We start from the raw sequence: 18,117 nt of genomic DNA on the forward strand, positions 1-18,117 counted from the left end.
TCCTCTTCCTCCTCCTCCTTCTCCTCCATTGCCCTGGAGATTATTATTAACATATTGTTTTAAAGCAATCTAGTTCACATGAATGCCAACTTAATTTCAATACTACACAAAAACTTTGCTTTGATATCAATCTTTTCCCTCCCCCTCCTCATGCTGTCACTGTCATACAAGTTACACCTTTATGCATTTATAAGTGCATCTACACTGTTTCATAAGTATTGTTTTATGTAGTTGTCTTTTACATCAAATAGAAGAAAACACGTACATGTAATACTGTATTTATACTGTTTTATTTTCTTACTCATGTTGTAGTGCTCTTTATTTTTCAGGTGAGTGTCTTTTCATTTACACCTGCTGGACTATCCTTAGTATTTCTTGTAGGGCAGGCCTGCTAGCAATTGATCCTTTCAGATTTTGTAGGAGTGTGTTAATTTCTTCTTTTCTTTTTTTTGAAGAATCATTTTGTTGGCTATAAAATACTTGGTGACAGTATTTTCCTTTTATCACTTTGACGATACCATCCCACTGCCTTCTGGTCTCCATGGTTTTTGATGAGAAATCAACTGTCTTACTGAGGAGCCTTTGAATATGTTGAGCCTCTTTTCTCTTTCTGCTGTCAAGATTCTTTGTTCTTCTATTTTGACACACTTAGTCTGATGTGCCTATTTTCGATGTCTCTACGTTCATACCACGTGGAGTTTGTTGAGCTGCTGGGATGTACAAATTAATGTTTTCATCAAATTTGGGAAGTTTTCAGCCATTATTTCTTTATATACTTTTTCTACCCCTTTTTTTCTCTCCTTCCTTCTGGCGCTCACATTATATGTGTATTGGTATTGTTGATGGTGTCCAACCTATCTCTGACACAGTGTTCATTTTTTTTCATTCCTTTTTCTTTCTGTTCCACAGACTGGATAATCTCAGTAGTTTTAAATTAACTGACTTTTTCTTCAACAAGTTCATATCTACAGAGAAATCTCTTATTGAATTTTTCATTTTAGTCATTATATTTGTATCTCTAGAATGTCCAGTTGGTTTTTAATGTAAATTTTATCTATTGATATTCTCTGTACAATGAGATGTTCACATACTTAAATTCTTTAGGCATGGTTTCGGTTAGCTCTTTGATCATATGTGTAATTCCTTATTTATGTCTTTGTCTAGTAAGTCCAGTGTCTGGGTTTCCTCAGGGAGTTTCTATTGACTACTTTCTCCCCTGTGTTATGGGCAAACTTTTCTGTTTCTTTGTACATCTTGTAATTTTCTGTTGAAAACTGGACATTTAAAATATTACAATATGGCAGATCTGAAAGCCAGATTTTCCTCATCTCCACTGTTTATCATTGTTTCCATTGTCATTGCTGCTACAGATATTTATTTAGTTACTTTCCTGAACAAATTCTGTAAAGTCTGTATTCTTTATCATGCATGGCCATGAGATCTGTATGTGTGCAGAAAGCCTAGTTGTCATCACTGTAATAATGATTGGACAGTGAATTCTTTCAATGCCTGGAGCCAATCGTTTGAGCTGTTGCCAGGTGGCTGTGTGCCTGCGTGCAGAGGGATGCCCTCAGCACCGGCAGGCAGTCTGCAGCTATTCTGTAGCCTTTAGTTCTTGCTTATGCAGAACCTCAAGTTCAGCCAGAGTTGAAGGCTTAAGATTTTCTCAGATCTTTCCTTGCCATATGCCACACATGTGTACGGACTTCTACAATTCTCAGAATTTTTTGGAGATATTTAACCCTACCTCCACCCCCAGAAAGTCTCAATACTCAATTTTGCCTTCTAAGTTTCCTAGTCAGCATCTAATTAGCCTGTACTGGTACCACTGCCTCATGCAGTTGTAAAGTTACTCACTGCTGATTGTTTTCCACAAACACTCTGGGGACAGGCTGTTTGCACAGCATGAGTTTGAGATAGGTGAAATAGTGACAGTTCTCTGGGGGCGGATTTTTTGGGTAACTTCAAATCACTTCTGCCCCTTCCTTGATTGTGAGACTGTTGCTTTTAAAGGCCACCATTTAGGTGAGGATACGGGGATGGGGGTAGTTCAAGTTACGATATGACAAAACTGACTATCTTTATGGAGATTTAGCTGTTATTTTTTCTCAAATAAACATTCCCCTTATTGCTGGAAGCCTTGGTTAAATTTCCAGAGTTCTGCAGAGGTTAATTTTAACAAATTTTGCCATTGTCATTGCTTAACAGAGGAGTAAGTTTTCCAAGATTTTTACTCAGATATTGTAGAAGTGTATCCCATTTGCATTTGTTTTTAACTGAGTTACTTGCAAGAGTAACTAATTCTACAGCTCCAGCCCCATTCACATAAGAGTCCATCTGCATGGCTTCTCCTACAGGGAGAAGTGTGCAACCTGTTGTCCGTTTGTTGTTTTACTTATTAAAGTATAGGGGTTTTTAAGAATATGCTCATGAATAGCCCTTTGTCATTTTTACACGTTACAAATCTTCCACCAATTTGTGGCTATTTTTTTCCCTTTCTTTTAGTTGTTTTAATGAAGTTCTCAGTTTTAAGGATTTTCAGTATAGCAATATGTGGATGCTGATTACACGGGTGAGGCATTTAACTACTGTCTAAACCTCAGTCTTTGCTCTGATTCACTGTCTAGAACATCTGAACATATCTACTGAACCCCATATACCAATGGACACTGACAGTACTAATTAAAAAAATGCTTTTTAAATAAAGCAAAAAATATTATCTTTGACACTGGAAAAGACAAATTTCAAATTTACTAGCTGATCTTGTTTTCTGTGATCATTAGCTACATCATGTTTATAGAGCCGAGAGGCATATTGAGCTACTGATTTTATTTCATCGGATTTTAGAATGTAGAACACATTTCAGGCCCACTTATAGCACCATATGTGTATCTTTAAGGATATGTACATATGATGATGTCTTTATTATAAGTACCTTATTTTATTTTAAGTACCAACTGCTGTGAACCTCATTAAGGAAACCTTGGAACTGCGGGACTGAAATTTTTCACACCACCACCATCCCGTAGCACCTCTTTTGCACTTAGATGTTGTGTGGCAGAGTATTTTTCTGCTCCCTAGGAATGATCACTGTTGAAGGGGGAAAAAAATTCCTCCTCTAATTAATAAAGTCCAAATCACATATTTATCTGAACAATGGCCACCATTTTAGTCCACACCAATCCATCTACTCATACTGACTCAGAGTCCTTAACACAGACAATCCACAACTGTAGTCAGGGTCCTCAGCCCACGTTGTATCCCCTCCCCATTCTTTGTTGATTCTGACATACATTTGTCCAACAGGTCCTGCCAGCCTCTTCGCTACCTTACTGCAGTTTTTAATTTTTACCTTTGAGTCCCAGGCTGTGCCTAGTGATTTCCAGAGAAACGCCAGACACCTGGCTCATCAGGAGGGGTGGGGAGGATTTCAGGAAGCTATTACCAAAACTCACTTGCAGATCAGTAAGTGGCTGTTGTGAGCATTCCTTCTAGATCTCTGCCAGGCCCGCTGCATCCACCCCAGCAAAATAACATAGTTCCTCTACCCACCTTTGCCTCCATTCATCTGGGTTTCTGCTTTAAGTGACACTCAGAAGCTGCTGATGGGCATTATATATATATATATTTTTTTTTTATTTGAAGTATAGTCAGTTACAATATGTCAATTTCTGATGTACAGCACAATGTTCCAGTCATTCATATACACATATATATGTATGAATTCCTTTCCATATTATTTTTCATTAAAAGTTATTACAAGATATTAAATATAGTTCCCTGTGCTATACAGAAGAAATTTAGGTTTTTTTTAGCTATTTTTATATATAGTAGTTAATATTTGTAAATCTCAATCTCTGATGGGCATTTTTAAAGCCATATCTGGAACCCTTGCTGCAGAAGAGTCTGAGAAATATATTTTCAACCTCATAGCATTTTGGTTAGGAAGTTGGATTAAAGGCTGAGCTGGCTCACCTAACTTGTCTGCCTTTGTGAGTAAAGAGGTCTGGAGATTCAAGGCCCAATGAAATGTCCCAGCCCTTCAGTAGCAAACTCTTAAAGCAACCAAAATGCTCCCATCTGCCAGAGCATGACTTGTCCTTAGATACTGCTGTCCATAACCACCAACGCTGTCTAATGCATCGTCTTCATCTGGTGCACACTTTCTTTAGATGTCTAATATCCTGATTAAGAGGACAAGCTGGTTTGGATTCCCAAGGTCACAGGCAGCCTTCTGCCTGACTTTGATGTATATATGTTCATTGAAGGGTCCTCTCTCAGATCAGCTAGAGCTGCCCGGTGTGTGGCTTGCCAGAGAATGTGGGTATATTGCTCCCCACCAGAGTCCTACCAGTTGTTTTATTGCAGGAAGAGAGAGAGCAAAAGAGACAGAACAGAAATTTCTTGTCCAGCCTCAAGCACAGTCACCCCTGCCCAGGGCCCTTGCTCTGGGACACGAAGAAGTACAGGTCAGCATCGACGTGGCCCAGGTGTACTCCAAAACATGGTGTGGTTTTACTGGGCTATCTGTGTCTTTCATGGACCCTGCAAAATTCTCCCCATTTGTGAAATGGGTTACTAAGGAACTCCCACCCATGCCTGTAGCTCCCAGGGTTTCCACCCTTATGGGTTTTGAGGATTTGCTGGCAATTCATTCTTTTACACCAGGTCATTTCTCAGTTACACGGCAGTCCTGTGACTTCCTCATCAGAACTACTCCTTAAGTTCGGGATTCAGTGAAAGATGCCATTCATGTTCAGGGAGGAGGAGGAAGACAGCACAGATCAGAATTTCTGTTTTGCTTTTTTTGTTTTTGTTGTTTTCATAAGCCGTCTCCAGTTGTCAAATAGACCCTGAGCAAATGAATGACTGTTACACTCCCATTTGAAGAATGAGGAAAATGACACTCAGGGAGAGGAGGCAAATATCCTGAGGTTCCAAAGACAAAAAGGGATGAGCACAGAATAAGATCCCTGCAAATTTCTTGGCTGTCATCAGCCTTTAGGTCAGTGACAGAGTGCCGTGTGTAGTAGTAAAGTTGTAGCGTGCATTTAGAAGGGTGCAGATATTCTTGTTTTAGTTGATACAATCGCACTGTTTTGTCTGGGACTCTGAAAAAGAGAAATGGGTTAGAAAATGTTGGTTTCTCATCCTTGGTCCTTCCTCACCCTCACCCGTCTCATGAGATCAGTACTCATTCATTTCATCCCTGCCCACCTGTAGGTGATAAAGCATAGCATGATTTTCATGTCCTGCTTCACTGATTCTTGTGAAATTAGGTGTTTGAAGATAGGAAGTCATGAAAGGAAGCTGCTTTTTTTAAATAAAGTGCAGTAATTTTCTTAGCAGTGTAGGAAATTGAGGATTTTCTTCATTGAAAATCAATAGAGATTTCAAGAATATCTGTATTTCTGATGTGTAGATTAAAATGACAAAATCTAGAGGGATTACAGAAACACAAGGATGATACAAAAAGTATCTTTAAAGAGCTTTCCTAAGACTGGGCTTGTAAAGAGACTGTTAGTTGACAGAGACCCTCTTCTCACCCATAGTCCCTCTCCTTAGGTTGCAAAGGGCCAGCGTTTCCCCTGTGTGCAGTCCTGGTGCTTCAAGTGAGTTGTGGGGTAGGGCGGTGCACATGGTGCTGCCTTCAGTTTGTCCACCCTAAGTAACCTCTAACAGTCAAGGGGCGAGTGTGTTGTAACGGCATGAACCATGCGCCATGCTCTCCGGGGTGTGTGCCCATCTCAGCTCATCCCAGCTCAGGTGATGGCAGAGCAGAGAGTGGTGGCAAGAGGTCAGCCATGAGTAGCAGGGAGCACCTGTAGTCAGCTGGGACCCAAGAGGCTAGGAGTTCCAGGTGGAAATCCCAGGACTTCCCACAGCTCATTCATTCAGCTAATACTTCTCCAGCACCTGTGATGTGCTGGTGCTTCCTTTGTGAACAGAACCAAATCCTTGTCCTCCTGAAGTTGATGTTCTAGTGGAAATAAGAAATGATACACACAGGAGCAGATCCTGGTCAGGACACATGAGTGCTGTCTATTTTGGAGTGCACAAGGTGAGATCTTTTGGGAAGGAATGTATGATACAGGAAAATGTGGGGGAGAGGATGGCCATATCCCAGGTCGTATTTGGGTCCCTGGGATGCACCTCACCAAGTGTGGGTCCTTGGTTTGCCCAGCAACGAATTCGAGAGCCACAGTTCAGGAAAAGTAGATTTATTCAGAGAGATATATACACCATAGACAGAGTGGGCTGTTTCAGAAGGCAACAGAAAGGCCATGAGGCATGGGGGTTGGGTGCTCCAGTTTAAAGTAAAAGTAGATACACACTCCACAGACAGTGTGTGGGCTGTCTATCTCAGCAGAGAGAGCAACCACGAGGTGTGGGATTGTTAGATTTTATGCACTCAGTATCTTCATATGCTAATAAGTGGGAGGAATATTCCAACTGCTTTGGGAAAGGTGTTGGGATTCCCAGAAATTGGGCCACCACTCACCCTTTGACATTTTATGGTCAGCCTTGAACCTGTCCTGGGACCTGTGGGAGTGCCATTTAACATCCTGCTGTATTTCGGTGAGTGTGTATTGAAGCTCAAGATCTACTGGGAGTTGACTTTTCCACCATCTTGGTGCTAAAGGCTGTGCCATTCCTTTATTGGATTTGCCCGGCCCCTTCCTTCCTTTCTCATGAGGGAGCTCTGGACTGATTGCACAATTGCAGAGCAGGGGACACAGTGGAAAGAACTTCATAAGTGGAAGGTGGAAGGCAGTGTTTTCAGTAGAATTCTCAAGTCAATTACAAAGTAACGGTCTTCTTTTTGCTGGGGGTACATGGTGTCACATGAGGGAACTGTGAGCCTTGGATACTGTAGTGAGTGGGTGGCTCACTGTGTATACTGTGTTGCTTCTTAGGTGGCCTGAGGACAGTTGGCTTATAGGTGACCCATTCCCTCAAGCAGGGGTCTCTTTGGGGATTTTCTGCATGTGAGGGTAACATGGGTCACTTGGGGGGCAGGACCAGCCAGTCACAGCTTGGTCCACAGTCACCTAGTGCCCTAAAGGCTTTCACCCCATGGATGCGTCACCTCCCCCTGGATGGGGACAAGGGCACAAGTGGTGGGGCAGCTTCTCAGTGGTGGAGGCATTGCTCTCCAGACCCAACACTCAACAGCGTGGACCCCTGGTGTTGGCCACAGTCTTGGCTAGATGAGGCTGTTCGGTAGCTGAGCTCATGAGACGTGGGTGCCATGCTTCCATTCTCACCAAGAGCTCTAGTTTTGAAGGTTCTCGTCAGACAGCCACAAATACTCCATAGCCCATAAACAAAGAACAGTCTCCTTCAATCGGGGAAGGGCACACAGAAGGAGAACGGATGATCCCGAGAGCAGGAGAGGACAAATCCGTCCTGCCATCAGGGATCTGACAGACGAGAAAGCTCAGTTCCTCTTACTAGTTGTTTACTTGGAGGATCTGGGGTATTTGGGTGACCTGCAAGTGTCAGGAAATAGTACACGAGGGCTTTGTAGATTTTCTGGTCTGGTGTTTACTCACCCCATTGTAGCTGTCGTGTAAGGAAACAAAACTTGTTGGACAACAGGCCATGGCCTCTGCTCCCTGGTGGAGCCAGGAGATTACAATATTAAGTACGACTGCGGGGGCATCATTTCTATGTTGAGAGGCCAGATGGCCTTACATAACTCTCATGATGGATGTCTAAGTTGCAGAGGGAAACTGGATTCCATCCAGCTCTCCAGCCAAGGAGGATACCAGAACTGGCCTCCGCCACCAACTGTGAGCTCTTTGCCTCCACTGACAGCAGCATCTATAGCAAAAAGCTGGGCTGCCACCTGCGTTTCCGTGTAAACATCCGAGTACCCACAGCAATGGCCTCGTGAGGGTTGGTGTGCCCAAGGAAGCGGTGTGTGAGATGGAGGGAGCAGTGCCGGGGTCAGACACCGGGCGGGCAGGCAGGCAGTGATGACATCTGTGCAGCGCAGGGCCCATGGAACTGAGCCAAAGGGAGGCGGGTTTTGGAGCAGGGAACCTGGGCAGTGCCGTGTTATTCGTAAGAAGATCCTGGGCTCTGGATCCACGAAGTCATTGGCTTGATTCCAGACACTAACCTTCATCTTGGGCAAATGTTTGAAGCTTTCTGTGACTCTGTTTCTTGGTGTCCCAAATGGGGACAATAGTAGCAATTACCTCTGAGAGTCAGGAGTGCCTTTATAGTTGTCATTTCATTACGCTCACAGCAGCCCACGAGCACGGTTCTAGGTCCCCCAGTTTACACGTGGCAGACCGGTAACCTTTTAATCAGTAATCATGCAGCTAAGAATGGTCAGAACGAGCATTTGAATTTGATCCCTTTGTCCAGATTATTTCTATTCTCACCCAGTATTACTGGAAAAGTAGTAAACTCAGAAGAAACACTGCTGGGAAGTGGGTGCTTGAAACATGTTTGTCATTGGGGAGTGTTGAGTTCACGTTCCTCACAGCCCATCCGAGCCTCCCTGCATCTCCGGCTGCCCTTGCTGGGGTCTGCAGGGCTCTGGGAAGCTTCTCCTTGATCTCTACCCCAAGGCTCTCTGCTCTCTACAGGTTGATTCTCAACCCTGACTGCTCAGTAGAGCTAATGTCTAAAAACAAAAAAATGGTGGGGAGGGTATGGCTCAGTGGCTGAGCACTTGCTTAGCATGCAAGAGGTCCTGGGTTCAATTCCAAGTACCTCCATTAAAATAAATAAATCTAACTACCCCCCCAAAAAAGAAAGTATATAAAAAACAATAAACAGTACAAAGGCCCCACACCAGGCTGGGGCGCACTATGTTTTAAAGGCTCCCAGATGCTTCCCATGTGCAGGACGGTGAGAGCTACCCCTCTACATCTCTTCTCGTGAGCTGGTCCACTCACAACCATTAGCCTCTTGAAGCAGGAAAACTACTTGGCTCAGCCTAGAACTTTCTCCCGATTTCTAGACTTTTATTTGCCTATTGGACATCTCTCCTGGAGCCCACAGTCACCCAGCCAGAACTGAATCAGTTGTCTCCTCTCACGACTTGCTCCTCTTCCTGCCCTTCTTGTTTTAGGAAATGGCACTATAATTTAGGACACTGCCAAAGCCAGAAAGCTGGCCGGCATCTTTGACCTCTTCCTGCCCTTCCATCACATCTGTGGCCAATCCGTCCACCTGCTGAAATGTTTTCTTCTCTCTCCTCCTAGCGGGGCCTCAGCAGGCCTTCACATGAACCTGCCAATAGGTCTCCCTGCCTCTATCTTTTTTCTTTCTAGATCACTTTGCATGTCTCCTTTACCTTGGAGGCACACAGAGTCCTGTGTGATGTGCACCTGTGATCTCTCCACCTGGTTGCCTCACCTGCCTCCCACACCCTTTTCTCACTTCTAGACTATTTGCAGTTCCTGGAAGTGACCTGGCTCTCTTTGGCCTCCCTCCTTTGCATGTGCAGCTCCCCAGGGAGAAATGGCCTTAACATTATAACTTCACCTGATCACTTCTAGGGCATCTCAGAACTCACCACAGTGGTTCCCTCCTCTGGGAGAGCGTTGGCTACAGTTCCGGCTCTCTGCCCCGAGCACCCACTGCTGACTGTTATCCAAGCCGTCTTAAAACGCCTCCTCAGCCATCATTTCATGATGAGTCCTGTGCACCTAGGAGCTCCCGGAAGCAGGGACTGTGTCTTTTTTCTCTTTATTCTCAGAGCATGGTAGAGACTCAGGTATAATGGTGGAGGGAACAGTGGTTATTCTGGAATTTCTCTAGAGTTAGGGCCTAGGGGTAACAGTCTGGTTGGAAGAAGGGCTTAGGGGATTTACCCTGAAGCCACATTTTTCAATAAACATTTCATGTTGTTTTTGTCTACTATTTGAAGTTACGAGTCTTAAAACAGATTGACGATTTCTAAAAATTACTTTACCGAAGATTGAGGAAAATGGCAGTTTTCCATATTTAAGAATATTATTTTAATTTTGTGTGACTGGGGTGGTGGAAAATAGAAATGCAAGGGTTACTAAAGCATTGTTATCCCCTTTCCCACCCTCAGGTCCTTTGGACAGAAGAGACAGGGATGTGAGGAGAAGGCTTGGAGGGTGGACCGTGCACTGCTTTTAAATTGTGACAGTTAATTTTATTTTTTTTAATTTTCTTTTTTTAATGGAGGTACTGGGGTTGAACCCAGGACCTTGTACATGCTTAGCACGTGCTCTACCACTGAGCTATACCCATCCCCCTGATATTTGTGTTTTTAGTGGGCATAATGTGCTGGTAGCAGGTACTTTAGCATCAGACACAGTCGCCTGCGTCTGACCATCACGTTAATAACTTTTTCTTGAGCTAGATTGCTAGTCTGTTTCCAAAAGTTCAATAAATAATCTACATTTTCTTTTTTCTTAAAAAAAGGCATTAACTCATGTTTCTCTTTAGTATCGCCTATAAATAAATGTGATTTTATTAACCGTTTACCAAAGTGTTAACGGTAATAAATATTAAGTACTGGTTTCTGAAGCATCAGTCATCACTGAAGATCCACATTCTGCTGTTCTCTCTCTCTGTTAGTCACCTTACTTCTGGAGTTCTGGAAGCGGCGCCAGGCAGAACTTGCGTAAAAATGGGACACGTTTGAGCAGGAAGAACAAGTCCAGCCAGAATAGGAGGCGCGGTGTCCCCACGTGGAGACAGATGAGATTACCCAGGAAAAGCGGGCGCTGTTTAGATGCACTTTAGTCTGTTTACTTCTGGGCTTGTCAGCCTTGGCTGCATGTTGGAATCACCAGGGGACCTTAAAAAATGTTGGTGCCTGGATTCCATCACTGCTAACTCGGATGGTACTTAGTGGCCTTTGGTGCATTCTGGCATAGGGAAGTTTTTAAAGCTCCTCTGGTTATTCTAATGTGCAGCCAAGTTGAAGGAGCACTGACTGGAATGGTGTACACAGAAGAGAAGTGTGGTCCTTCATTCATAGTAACAGTAAAAAGGGGGAAAAGAAAAAGTCTTGTATAAGTGTATAAGAAAAGAGGCATTGACTTTTATCCTTTCATAACACCAATAAATAAATGCAAAATATAAATTAGCTGCTATGACATAGATGTAGGAGGAAAGACACATTGGTTTTTATTGTTGACTCCCATTTTTTCACATGTGCCTTCATTATTGCCGCCTCCTTTTCATCGTAGACTAGGTGCCCCTTTGTCTTTAACTAAGTCCCGGTCACTGCTCCCACTTCCGGTTGGGATGTGCACAAAGCAGCATGACTCTCATCCTAAAGTCAGAGAAAGGTTAGGAGAAGCAGGGAAACATTTGTTGAGATGCCATCAGTGTTTGAGCAGTGTTTGAGCTAGGCATTTTATATAATTGGAAATGTAAATTTATTGCTGCCACTCCTGCTGCAAAATTAAAAAAATAAAACTATATATCTTTGTATCAACGTTCCAGAGCTATGAAAAGATGATTTTTTGAGTCATCTGTATTATTGCTTCTTTCCATCAGCTGAGATAATTTAGAGCTGATGGTACTTGCAGTCAGCAGCAGCAGGACAGTATGTTGTGAACATGAATAACTCTTGGAAAGAAAATGCTTTTACTAGGAGCATCTGAAAATGTCTCCAACTATAGATTTAATAAGTTGAATCACAGATCTATAGAATGTTGGCACTGAAAAGTTCTGGAGGGAGCAGGTAAAACTCCTCTTTTTATAAATGGAAAAAAATGAGGTTCAGCTACCAATAGAAAGTGACATTTGTCTTTTACAATGTAATAAGCTTCTAATAATCCCCATTATGAATATTTCCCATTGTTTACAACTGAAGATGGGGGTCAAAGCATATGTTGGTAAAAGACTGTACATTCAGAGTTGAAAGCTGAAACTTAGACAAAATTAGATGTTCATAATGCTTTTGAGTCCTGAAAAACAAAAACGTATCATATTGGCAGCATACAAAAAATACTGAAGAAAAGTTTTTTGGTCATTTAAACTGCCAATTTTAAATTTAAAATTGCCAGCTAATAAGTTTAAATTTTCATTAGAACATGCTTGTTGAAAAATTGAAGATGAAAACTCATTTCACTTTATCGTACTTCCTTTTTTAAAAAATTGCCTAATATTTTTTTGTTTAGTTTTTTAATTGAAGCATTTTACTTTACTTGCGAAAGTATGCTCCATTGTTTAGAGAGGCCAGCGTTGTGGTAGTGAGAGCTTGGAAATGAAGTTGCCTAAATTCATATTTGAACACAGCAGCTTGCTTCCTGAGTGATCTTGGACAACTTAACTTCTCTGTGCCATAGTTTCCTATAAAATAAGAATAAGAGGGTTGCTTCTTCATGACTGTGGCAATGACGGGTCGAAGTAATGTACAGAATCTACTTGGAAGACTTCCTGGCACAGAGGAAGGGCCATGTACTTAGGGACAGCTATTATTATACTATATCTGTTTTTATAATCCAGGTAAACCTTGATTCTTACTGATTTCATCTCTTAAAAATATTCGAAATATAAACTCTAAAACTTCATAGTTGTAGCTAATTAACACATAAAGCTCAACCAAGAAACACACAGTGGAGACCAGTTAGCTGCCGACACCTGTGAAACATTCTGTCCTGCACGGACTCTATGCTGTCACTACCGTCACTTTTGAAATCTAAGGCAAGCTCAGGCCTCGTCAGGTACCCAGACCCCCAAGCTCAGACCATGGCAGGGAAATAGTTTACTGTTCACATATGCATTTTCAAAAAATAGTATTAAAATGAACTGTACGTATTTTGTTGTTTGTTTGACATCGTTAACGGAAAAGAAAAGAACAAAAAAAAGGAAAAAACCCATGCAATTACAAATAATGAGGCTATGTCTGAAAATTATTTTTTTTAAATTATGTTTAGGATTTATTGACCAATTAGGAGAAAAGTCATTTCATTGGTGTAATCCCTTGATTGACTTAACTTGTTTTTTTAATTAGGAAGAAGAGAGTTTTCCATTTACCACCTGGGGAAAGTTTATACATATAACCCTTTGTGCAAGTGCTCTTTTTCTGGGTAAGAACCTGCCACAGACTTTTTAAAATCTAATGTGAAATCCTGAGAAAACTGAAAATCAAGCTGGGAACTATGAAGTCTCATAGAGAAAACTTTTTCCAGAGAACATCTGAGCCAATGCAGGGCGCCACTCTGGAGGTTCCACAGTCTCTTCTGCTCACAGTGCTTCCCCCTATTCTTTTCACCTCATTTGTTCAAATCAGATCAGTGGTTTAGGATTCTCCAGGGTCTGATCAAGAGACCAGATGGAGGCATTAAGATTTCTAAAATTTTCCAAGAGTAACAACCAAGGTAAAATGTCTAAGAATAACCTAAGAAAAGGATAGTAGGAACTATCAAAAAATAAAAGTAAAAACTACTGAAAGATATAAAAGATGCTTTAATCACATGATTCTAGATTAAAAGATCATATCTCCAAAATATCAGAAGTTATAAAATTGATTTGGGGTTTATTGTGAATAAAATCATATTAGTAATATAATAATTAATAAGATAATGAGACTTTTAGTAGTTCAAGAATAGCCAGATTAGAAAATAGGACAGGAAGTCCAGATATGGGCTCTGATATCAATAATAATTTAATATAAGAGATGGAAGGCATTACAAATCAGGGAGATAAATAAAGGTTATTCAGTGAATGGAACACTCGTTAGCTACTTGGGGGGAAAAGAAAAGATTGAAATCATACAGTGAACCATATATTGTGATAAATTCCAGAAACATTTAAAAAGTAACACAATTAGAAAAAAACTAGAAATAAATATGGATGTTTACACAAACTCTAGATGAACAGTAAGTTTCTGAGGAAAGTATACAAAGATTTCCATGCATCAGAAGCATACTAATTTTAAACAAAACACCAGAGGATGTTATTTGTTTACAAAAATCCAACAAGGGGCTAATTCCTTCAATACATAGAGAGTTCAGATCACATCAAAGGTAACATCAAAAAATCTCAGGAGCATAGAAGGCAGAGAAAAGGAACACACATTCACAAAGAAAAATAGATGTCACACTCCAATGGTAATTCACTCAGTGCACATCAAAATGAAGTAGTTTTCCACCTCTCAAGTGACACAGCTCTGTTTATGAGGATGAAATGCCAGTGATCACCAATCCCATGCCTAGGTTACTGGATATTTTTTGTGAAGTATGGTTGAATTACAATGCTGTGTTAATTTCTGGTGTACTCCTCAAGCTTTCTTAGAAAGCAGTCTGGCAGTTGATATCAAGATTCAAAAATATTCCTATGTTTTAATCAACTAATTCAGCTTTGAAAAACTTTTAATCAGGAAGTATTTCAAAATGGCAGGGAAAAGTCAGTACGGATGCAAGTCACAGATATATTTTTATATGTGTATATATATATATAAAATCTCAGCCAAAATATTCTTCCAAACGTTCACAAAGTAGAATAGTTTGCAGCCATGAAAATGTGTGTCCATGAAAATATTTTATGACATGTCAAAGTGTTACACTTACGATAGGCTTGAGAATAAAATTAATATATAAAATGATTTGTAATATACAAACAATGTACCCTTCTGAAGGAATTATGTCTATAGGTAGAAGCATTTTCCTTATTTTATTTTTTATTCATTTTCAGAGTTCGAGTCCTTTCATTGTAGGTGACAAAATCAATTTCCAATGTGTTTAAACAACACCCAAAATTGGGGATGCATGGGATTTATTGGTTCCTGTAAATGAAAACCTCAGATCTGAGGTCTGGCTTCAGTCAAGGAGAGATACTGTAGCCCAGATGATGTCAAGGGCTGGTCTTGTCCTGTCTTCATTCTGTGTCCAATGATGTCTCAGCATGCTGCTTCTAGGCACTCAGCATCCCAGATCATCCATCCAAACCAAGAGAGGTCTCTTTGGCAGCTTCCTCTCTTGATAGAGGAAGCTTATCATTCACATGGGCACAAGCACGTATCTCCTCACATAATAGTGGCTCTTACTTGGTTATTTGCCAATTCTCCAATCATGTGTGAGGCCAATACAATGAGGTGTATTATTTGTCTTAAACCAACTGAGATCTACCTCTGGTGCTTCAGAAAGAGTTGGTTAATCGAGCTTAAATCACAGGACTAAAAACAAAAGGGAAGTTATTTATCGTAAAGCAAATTCTGGGCCCTCTTCTAAGACTGGGGACAGATCCAGGACAACAGTTCTGTCCAGTACTGAGTACTTTCAAGTTATCTTTAATGAGCAAATGTTAAAATTATGATCAGAAAAGATGATAAATAAGAAGAAACTTGAGGAAGGAGAATGGAAAGCTTTCCTGTTTCATAAGAAATATTGAACCCATTAAGTGCTTGGAAGAAAAATGGAAATGTGTCAAGTTTGTAAAAGTTCTGAAATGAATTACAATTGATTTCACAGACCATGTAGTAGACAGTGCTCTACAGTTAGTGTGTCTTTGGGCTCTTTGAGTATTTCAGTTCTTTCACTTAATAGTTGCTTCATTTGGGGCAAATTGCATCATCTCCATGTGGCTCTATTTCCTCATCTGTAAAAGAGATATAATATTACCTTCCCAACAGGGTGATTGTGAGGATTTAGAAAAATAGATGTGTGCTGAAGCAATAGTAAGCATTTAAAGAATCTTAACTATTAAGTTTACTTAATACATAATTAAAAAATTATTATGCAGACTTTTTAAAAATGCATAGTATTTAAATAGCCTATATGTGCTGTACAAGAGAGGAAGGCTTAATATACCTTGTATAATACATTTTTCACAGCCTTAACTAATTTTCACATTTAATCACACACACACCAAAAAGTTAGTCCTTTCACAATCATGAAGACTTTCTGTGAAGAAAAGGATGATGAAAGAGAGTAGAGGAGAAAATAAAATGCTTTCTCTACAAAGTGATGGCTTAAAAACTAAGAAAAACACCTTTTTAAGACTTTGGTCACCATATTCATAGCTAATACTTAGGTATAGTTTTTCACATGCCTGTGGTTAATGTTCTAATTGTTTTCACAATTAGTAAATCATTCACTCATCACAATAGTCCTATAAATTGCTATTATTATCCCCCCATTATATGGGTGAGGAGATTGAAGCCACTAGAAGTTAAGAAATTTGCACAAGGCCCCACAGCTAGCATCGGAGCTGGGATCCAGATGCAGGAGTGTGGCTCCAGGAGGGGCTTGTAAACACTCCAACTGCTCTCCCCTGCAGGTGCAAGCCAGCCTCCCGCTGTTACTGTAAATAACATGATGTGGTTCACCTAGTCTTGAAATTCACATTCTTTGTAGCTTTCTCTCTAGGGCAGCCATCAGTTGCAGCCAGGGACCATGAGTACATGCTTCTGGACTATGACCAAGAAGGTAGATTGAAGGAAAACATTTTAAAAATGGTACCTTTAATGTGCATTCTTCAGTGGGCAGAAAAATACCTGCCTAGTGAGGAACTGAAGCCTTACCAGCCACGTGCAAATTATGCTTCAGACACTCCCGTTGCCCTTGAGTCCACACAGTCAGAACTACAATGGATCAGGGACATGAATCTTGTGCAAATGCAGGGAGTAGGAGTACCTGCCATTTTAAGATCTCAAGGAGTATGAAAAGCATGTGAAGCTTTCATCAGCAGAGACCTGCAGTCACTTCCACTATTTCCCTCAGGGCATGTCCACAGCTTCACTTGTCCTATTAAGAATGAAGATGACAGCTAGCACCTGCTGACCCCTGAATCAGTGATAGGTTCTCCCTTGAAAGGAAGCATATCCCCTTCATGGGTTACAACTAGTTCATAACCTAAATAATTCTATAGATGTAGAAGGGATACTTTCATTGGTTCTGCTATCACAGACTTGTCTCCAAAAAACATGCCACCAGTTACTCCATTTTGAGCCATTTAAAGATATACTTAACAGGCTTCCTTCTTTAGTGCAGTTTTAGGTTTACAGAAAAATTCACAGAAAGTGGAGTTCCCATATATTCCTTATGCCCTGCACACAGCTGCTCCTGCTGTCAGCATGTTACATTAGTGGATGCACTCATTCTTTTTGACATCCTTCATTCCTCCTCCCCTAAAATTTAACATGACGGATATTCACGTCTCTTGTGGCATTTACATGCGATTTACATCACTTCTCAAGTTTATGTGAGGTTTACAGCACGTGCATGTTGTCTGTTTAAGCGTAGATTGGGGGCAAGTTTTCTGTGTAAAAATATGATCATTAGTGAGCCTTATGCTGCTGGGCTTTTGGGTTGTCAGGTCCTGTTGACCATTGCTTCAGTTATTGGGATCATTGTCTACGGACTTTCAGTGTTCATTGTATTTTCAGCAGAACTTCCCAAGAACCTGAATGGAAGAGACCCAATCCAGAAGTACCTGACTGTGCAGGTGGGCCACGCCCATCACTGCTTCCCTCATCAGTTTTAACATCATCGTGACCCTGAACGCCATATATGAGAAAGTGGCAATCAAGATGACTGAGTCTGTTAAGCTCCTTCTGCAGCTGAGGTCATTTCTACACCAGTTTTAGAACCAGGTCAAAACAGAGACTTTATCTTTTAGGCACTTCAATTCCAGTACATTACAGTCTTTAGAAAACTTCAAGTGTAAACGTATTTTCTCTAGCCTATATGAGAAGTGAATTAGCTGCAGCTATGCATTAGTAAAAGGGACAAAGAAAGCTTTAGAATGTCCAAGCTCTGTGTAAATATGTCAGTGCTTAATAATAATTTCAATTACATTAGATCATGTACCCTATTGTTGAAAGTAAATAGTCTCTCTATTGCAAATAAGTGGAAGAGGGTCGTGGTTCCAGTGGCAAATTTGCTTGTGCGTTACGGAGAGGACAAGTAATCACACTGTTATGTGTCCTCCCCCCATGCTGTTCCTGTTAGTGTAGCTCCATTCTCATCAGCTGTGGCTTCTATAACAAATGTTTCTTCTCTCTGGCTTGTATCCCAGCCAGCGGCTTAGCGGCCCTAGTTAACTGCTTCCCACACACTGCATGTGGCTGGGTCGTTCTCCCAGTTGTCTGCTCAGTGGTCATCTTCTGAAAACACTAAGACCAATTCAAATTTTGAACTAGGAGGATGTTTTATGTTCCCC

General features: G+C 41.0%; 1 long non-coding RNA gene across 2 annotated transcripts in view; it reads left to right on the forward strand.

Moving 5' to 3' along the window:
• The window catches only part of LOC141578889 (uncharacterized), a 52,248-nt gene that overhangs the window by 17,036 nt on the left and 17,095 nt on the right, over window positions 1-18,117 (forward strand). The window lies entirely within an intron of this gene.

The sequence above is a fragment of the Camelus bactrianus genome, chromosome 1 (genome assembly GCF_048773025.1).
Source record: "Camelus bactrianus isolate YW-2024 breed Bactrian camel chromosome 1, ASM4877302v1, whole genome shotgun sequence".
NCBI classification, from domain to species: domain Eukaryota; kingdom Metazoa; phylum Chordata; class Mammalia; order Artiodactyla; family Camelidae; genus Camelus; species Camelus bactrianus.